General features: G+C 39.7%; 1 pseudogene; it reads left to right on the forward strand.

Moving 5' to 3' along the window:
- The first annotated feature begins 1,682 nt into the window (after window positions 1-1,682).
- Window positions 1,683-4,788, forward strand: LOC122653994 (annotated as a pseudogene).
- The last annotated feature ends 3,085 nt before the right edge of the window (window positions 4,789-7,873 follow it).

Below are 7,873 nucleotides of genomic sequence, written 5' to 3' on the forward strand. Positions count from 1 at the left end.
AAGACCGAATAACCGGAACTGACCAATAACACCCTTAATCAGAATAACTTCTTCATAAAACAGAAACACAAGCAAAAAAATGGAAATTGCCTTGTAGGAAAAACGAAAGATGGAGCAGTTTTCGCAGTGAAGTTAAGAAGCAAAATAAATTTTCAAGAACAAGAAAAATTAAACATCAGCTCAAAGGATTAAAACAACTGAAATTTGTTAAAAGAAAAGAAAAGAAAATCTGGATTGAAGACGAATCAATTACAGAGTATAAGATTCCTTTTGAAATGGATTACATATTTCATGGATTTCCTAAATTATTTACTTTTTTTTTTTTTTTTTTGGTAGTTTCATATTTGTTATATATTCTAGATTATTTAGTTTCTTATTTTAATCGGATTTCTATATTGAAGTAAGCTAGTTTTCTTTAAATTTGACGATGTAATACCTTTCTATAGTACCTGCGTGTGGTGTTTGCGGCATTGCTGCTCCCTCTCCTCTTCTCCTCTTCTCCTCTTCTCCTCTTCCTCGAAGGTACGAAATCTTCTTCCAGTCTCTGGCTCTTCCTGCTCTTTATTTTCCTCTTCTTTTACTTCTTCTTCTTTTAATCCTTTTCTTCATATCGGATGGTAGTTCTATTCACCCTGTTCTGTAACTGACGATAATGGCAGAGCTACGTATAGTCGCTTCAAATTCTCCTCTGGGAAGTTATTTATTCTGAAATTTTTTGTTGTAGTTTCTTTCAATAGGTTCTTTGTTGCGAACTTATACCTGAAATTTCATGTCAAACCATGGTCATATGAGTACGATTTCCAGCACCTGAATCCAAATCCTGTTTTCTGCCCTTTTCTGGTTGAGTTCCAGAGGTTGAAGACAACCACGTGGTTTTTTTTTATTTTGCCTCCCCACGATATTAGATTTTAGTTTGGTTTCTTGTTTTGCCCTTCCCTTTGTCCATTGATCTCTTACATCCTTGTGTTATTTTTAGTTTCAAGTTTGCCCATTCCACTGACACGAATTACTAACACCCATTCACCACGGAGTTGGGCTCACGTTCACGTACGAGAACAGGTCCCAGCTAATTCAGATGTCAATTTAGTTTGATTTCCTGTTTTGCCTTTCTCTTTTTTCTGACTCTACTCATCCCAATCAAACCTAATCTGTACACCATTTAGTTTAGGAATAATTTGATAATCAAATACAAAGACTCAAGGTTATTAACCATCAACAAGTTGTAGAGGGACTAGAGTTTTCCCTCAACGAACTACCAAATAGGAGGACACAAGGGTTTTTACCATTTTATCCAGGTGGAATAGTTTAATAGATTATTTTTTTTAAAAATGACCGGACTCATCGAATTTGTTGCGACTCAAATAAAAAGATTAAATCTCATTTGACTCCGATGAGTTGTAATCGATTGTTGTCAATTTTTTACCCTGTCCCAGTCTATATGACTTTGGACAAGGTTTTAAAAAATTCTGGCTTGACTCAAAAGACACGCCCCAGTCAAACTCAAAACCTGGTTTTACCTCGGATTGTCACAAATAATTTGGTCAGTTTTACATATACAGCATCTAGAAGGGTTCATATGTAATAGTTGGATTATTTTCATTTTCCTGAAACTTAATAACTGAACAATTTTTCCAACTCTTGGGATTTTATTTTTATTCTCCATGTAGGTTAGAGACCTTTATGTTCCTTTTTTGGAGTATTTTCTCAAATTTCATAAAATGGAAGGAGGTAATCCAAAAGCAGAGAAAACAGAATTTAGAGAATGTTTTCTTACAATTAGGAAACAACCTTATATTATGAAACTCCCTTTATCTGCTGGCATCGGAGGGCTTCTCTTTGGTTATGACACAGGTATGTTGTTTAATATTTTTTTTTTTTTTTTTTTTTATCGTTAATGGCTTCCTAGCTCAAAGATATTTAGTTTTGGGAGAATGTTCTCTTTGCCGGGGGTGTAGACTGCACCCAGACATATGGGGGTGGGCACAATGACCATCTTGCCCCCCGGAGTGGCAGGCCCATGTGTCTAGGCGCAGCCTGCGCTGCTGCACAGAGAACATGAGCCCTTTAGTTTTATACATGAACATTTAAAGGAATATGATACATGCAAATTTAGTTTTTCAATTTTTTTACTTTCTTTGACTTCTTTTTTTGTGGTTCTCTCTTTACTATTACATAGGAGTTATCTCAGGTGCCCTTCTTTATATCCGAGATGATTTTGAAGCAGTTGGCAAGAGTACAATTTACCAAGTAATTTTTTTTCTATATTTGCTTCTCATTTTTATCTTTGAGTTGTAGTTGGTATTACTCCCCATTGATAATAAAATGCTCATCTCTTACATATTTGAGTGTGCAGGAATTCATAGTAAGCACAGCAGTAGCAGGAGCTATGGTTGGTGCTGCAATTGGTGGATGGTTTAATGATTGGAAAGGGCGAAGAAAATCAATAGTGGTAGCTGATATTTTGTTTTTTGTTGGTGCATTAGTCATGGCTGCCTCAGCCCCCCCCCCCCCCCCCCAAACCACCCCCCCCCAAACCCCCCCCCCCCCCCCCCCCCCCCCCCCCCCCCCCCCCCCCCCCCCCCCCCCCCCCCCCCCCCCCCCCCCCCCCCCCCCCCCCCCCCCCCCCCCCCCCCCCCCCCCCCCCCCCCCCCCCCCCCCCCCCCCCCCCCCCCCCCCCCCCCCCCCCCCCCCCCCCCCCCCCCCCCCCCCCCCCCCCCCCCCCCCCCCCCCCCCCCCCCCCCCCCCCCCCCCCCCCCCCCCCCCCCCCCCCCCCCTGATCCCTCCCCCCCCCCCCCCCCCCCCCCCATCCTTTGATGACAATTTGTGGAAGGTTACTTGTTGGTATGGGTGTTGGAATGGCATCCATGACTGGACCTCTTTATATTTCAGAAGCTTCTCCTGCTAGAATTAGAGGTGCTCTTGTTAGCACAAATGCATTGTTCATTAAAGGAGGTCAATTTTTATCTTACCTTATTAATTTGGCTTTCACAAAGGTACATCTACAACAATAGAAGTAATTTGAAAATAAGGTCCTCACACTTTTTTTTTTTTTTTTTTGGATCCTGTACAATAATATCACAATACCTCTTACTTGGACCTAGGTACCTGGAACTTGGCGTTTGATGCTTGGAGTTGCAGGGCTTCCAGCTTTGATTCAGTTTTATGTGATGTGGTCACTTCCTGAGTCCCCTAGGTGGCTCTATAGAAAGGTTATTATTCAAACAAATTTCATCCATTTGACTTTTTTGTTTTGATATAACTTAAATAAGCTCTACCTAAAAGTCTAAAACTATAATCAATGGTATATTTGACACACCAATCCATTAGCTCCTCTTTTGTACATAGTTGAGGATAAAAAAAGTAAAGTTGCCAGTTATTAATAATTCCTTTTCTCAAACTTCTTTTCTTTTACTTCTGTTGAGTTTTACTCATAAGAAATGAGTAAAACCCTTTGCTTGAATGGTGAGTTTTATTCTTACTTCCTCCAAAACTATATGTTTCTTACTGTAAATGTTATTGTTTCTTATATTTGTTGAACAGGGTAAGAAAGAGGAAGCAGTGGATGTTTTGAGGAAAATATATCCACCTCTTGAACTTGATAGTGAGGTTGAGGCCTTACGCATATCAGTTGAAAATGAAATAGCAGAAGAAGGTTCCATTGGTGAGGGTAACATATTTACTAGAGTGGGAAAGCATGGAGTAATGCGGTAGTCAGAAGGGGGCTCATTGCTGGAATTGGATGTCAAGTAGCACAACAGTTTGTGGGCATCAACACAGTCATGTACTACAGCCCAACTATTGTACAATTGGCTGGGTTTGCTTCAAATAAGACAGCACTGGCACTCTCTCTTGTTACTTCTGGTCTTAATGCTATTGGTTCCATTGTTAGTATATTATTTGTTGATAGATATGGGAGGAGAAAATTGCTTCTTTGGAGTTTGTTTTTCATCATAGTTTGTCTTACTGGTCTATTTGGAGTGTTCAAAGAAGCTGCTATGCATTCTCCACCTGTAACTCAAGTAGAATCGGCCCACTTTGGTGGAAATGCTACTTGTCCTCTGTACTCAACAGCAAGAGATGCATCATCTTGGAACTGCATGTCATGCATAAGAGCATCCTCTGATTGTGCGTTTTGCGCCAATGGTCAAGTAAGTAATTTTTCGTCATTTTCAGTTTATGAATTATCTGTTGTGTCAAGAGAACATTAAAACTTAAAAGATCTCCTGCAACCCATTTTCAATTTTCTAATTTTTTGTAAAGCTTCTTTGAAGTTCTAGTGTTGAATTTCTTTATATTATGCAGAATCCTGGTGCATGTCTGACTTCAAACCCAAGTGTAAAAAATGCATGTCATGGAGAGCACAGTGAATGGTTCACTAAAGGATGTCCAAGCAGTTTTGGGATTATAGCAGTACTTGGCTTAGGAGCATACATAATTCTTATTCTCCTATTATGGGAAGTGTCCCTTGGATTGTGAACTCAGAGATATACCCACTGAGATATAGAGGGCTATGTGGAGGGATGGCTGCAGTTGCTAACTGGTTTTCAAACTTCTTGGTGAGCCTGACTTTCTTAACTCTGACTCAAATCCTTGGCTCAGCATATACATTTCTCTTGTTTGGATTCTTTTCATTCTGCTCTTTTGTATTCATCTACTTCAAAGTACCTGAGACCAGAGGGTTGTCGTTTGAGGAGGTTGAGAAGATGCTGGAACGAGGGTTTAAGCCCTGGCCTTTCAATTCAAAAGAAAAGAGCAGCATAAATGAAGCTCAAGGAAATCATTGATCTATAGTCTTATTTTCATTACTTTATTTGTTTTAAGGACTTAAATTTTTTTTTCAGGCCATGTTAAGCCATAGCTCATGGATAGACACATAGACAGGTATTTCTCAGTTTGGAGTTAACATTGATTCTCATACTTCTGCTAATATAATAGTATGTGTCTTTTATACACTTGATGTGATGTGTCTTTCAATTTTTGTGATCAATGGTATGGGATTTTAGCTTACTACATCCAACCTTGTATTGCCATGAGTTCCCTTCTCATTCTCAAGTGAGTACTTATCTTCCTTGGTAATGTGTATAACTGAATTTTTTCAGGAGATGGGGAGGGTTGGTTTAAAAATTTGCTAAAAGACAAACCAAGAGTTGTTAAAATAAAAAATTTCCTCAATCATCTGATAGAAAGGCATATTTAGAATTTAGTACACTACCCATTCTTGCAGAAAATGGTTTCTTAAGAGTTGACAATGGGAAAATATATTGATATTTGACAATGATTCATGGCTCCATTCCATTATTTTTTAATTAGATAAACAGAGCACAGGAACTGAACCATTTAAATACAAGTCCGCCTAAAGGTCTGCAAACTATTTTTCCAATTTTGTTTATGGCCTGCAACACAGATCATCTAAATACATTGGTGCGGCTGATTTCAATGTTGTGCATAGTTCTCTTACTCATTTTCCTTTGGCAATTGGGCTGCCTTTCTTTCATCCAGTTTCGTTGCATGTGCTTCCTGTTGCTATCAAAAAATGGAAAAAATACAAGCAAGAGCAAGCAAAGTACATGGAATGGAAAGCAAATGCAGGAGAGTCCTAAGTTGATGTTCAGCAAGTCTCCATTGATGACTGTAAAAGAACACAAAGGATCGACTAAGATGAGAGATCTCATGATCTGTGTCCCATGGAGCAAGTCTCCATTGATGACAGAATTTGTGAACTTTGGATTTTCCTTTGCTGTATTGAACATTAGTAGATTGACCAGTAATGATGTTCCTATGCACTCGAATTTTGCAGAGCACATCTATTTAATTTGATGTTATAGGTCAGGAGCATGCCCTATTCAACTGTCCAATGGGGCTAGCTGATCTGCTCTGATCAAGAAGAAGCCCAATCAGCCACCATATGGTCAGGTCACAAGACTTAGAGCTTGGCATTCTCTTTCTCATATTTCATGAATCCATAGCATAAGGCCTGCCTTTACACAGTAATAGTTCTTGACTTTATTTCCTATTAGAATTAAACGAAATGTCCTGACTCCTGACCCCTTGCACTTCTGGGGTCCCAATTAGAACAAATACTGGAAGCCTAACAGCACTTACATAATTGATCAATTTTGTACGAGTACAAGTGATATCCAACTTCAATTAATCCACAGTCACCGCATCGAACTATATCAGAGTGATATAATGAATTCAAGGAACATGGATTGGAGTAATGGAGGTGGTCAAGTAAACCTTGTAAGAAGATCATTCTGTGTAAGAAAAAGTAGAAGAATGAATGAACAGAACAAATTTTGATAATTATTATTAGGGTGCCAAGAAAACTGAAACACTCTTCATGGCAGCTGAAATTCTTACTGAGCTTACCATTAGAATCCCCAATGCCTTGAGATCCTCCTCAGTCATCATGTGCGTCAGTGCAATTATGGAAGATTCCAATCATGGGGTCACTCAAATCACCATTGGAGAAGAAATTCTGACTTCTATATATGCATGAACGGAAAACTTTTAGTCCAAAATAAAAAACGAAAAGAGATCTATCCTCCAAACTTCTCTGTCTGTTGGAAATCACCCCTTTAAGTTCCACTTAACTAATCTAGTAGCCTAAAGTAGAGCCTTTGGTTCACAGCGGTTTGTGTCTCTCGTATTTCTAGAGACGACTCTCCAACTTCTGGGTAATGGGGGAAATATTGATCATAATAGCAAAACTTATTTAATACCCACCCCGTTCACTTCCCTCGGCTTTTGTTTATAAAACGAGAAGAAGTGAAGAAACCATAGATGGAAGGAGCAAGGTTAGGTTCATTCCTGACTTTCTATCTGGGCTAATCGATCACTATAAAAAATAGTACTAGACTTTAAGCTGAAGTTGAACCAAAACAAAATTTTAGCGAGGAGGAGATGAAGGCGAAGATGAACTCAATACATGAAAACGATCAAACACGTGGTAAGCTCCGTAAGCTTAGATTGTCTTTCGTACCTTTGGGAATAACTCTGGATCTGTGATTTGTTAAAGCAAAAGTATGGTTTTCTTACAAGGCTGCCTGCAGGCCTAAAAGCAATACTGTGTTGTGCTGTACATGAAAAGCAACCTTGCAACGATCGTTTAGTTTCAAGGCATGAAATGCTTAAAATTCCCACATTTAGCAGGCAAGATCAGTCTCCTTATCCGCCTTTCTTTCGTATAGTAATGCAACTCTGATTCATTACAGTGCCAGACACAGCTTTGTGTAGTACAGTTCTCCTGTATTAAAGGAATTTAGCTCGTGTCTCCGGGGCGGCGTGCACCCAGGGTGATGTCAGGGGGCATCCAGCAGTTGAGCCACATACATTTTGGCGCATGCCCATGGATGTGTGCAGCACAGTGCAACGCTGGCAGCGCCCTGGGGGTTCCCTGCTCCCTATTTAAAATCCTCCACCCATAATCTTCATGTAGTATGTATCTGGACTTTGGAAGAAACTTTCAAGCTTCTGCTAGGGTTTTCCAGCCCATGGACCGGGTTCGGATACAAAATATAGGCCCAAGATCTATCCGAACTGGGGATTCTGATTAAGGGTTAGGGCTGTGTGACCTCTACGCCTAAATACAAAGTAGCACAAAATGACTGCCAAGCCCCCAATGGAAGGCAGAAATCCCACTCAATTAATGTTTACATGCATGCTCCCATTGCCTCTCCCCCAGTGTTAGGCGTTAGCTGCCCCATTAGTGAATCCTCTCCGTTTTGATATTTAGGTGTTTTTTTTTTTTTTTTCTCATCTTGATATTTTTACAAATGAAATATAGTTTTTGCTCTTTGAATATGGGTTTTTAGTGAACACAAGACAAACAAGAGCTAGCATAAGTCTCATAGAAAAATTGGTTAATTACATT

This window comes from Telopea speciosissima, chromosome 3 (genome assembly GCF_018873765.1).
Source record: "Telopea speciosissima isolate NSW1024214 ecotype Mountain lineage chromosome 3, Tspe_v1, whole genome shotgun sequence".
Lineage (NCBI taxonomy): Eukaryota > Viridiplantae > Streptophyta > Magnoliopsida > Proteales > Proteaceae > Telopea > Telopea speciosissima.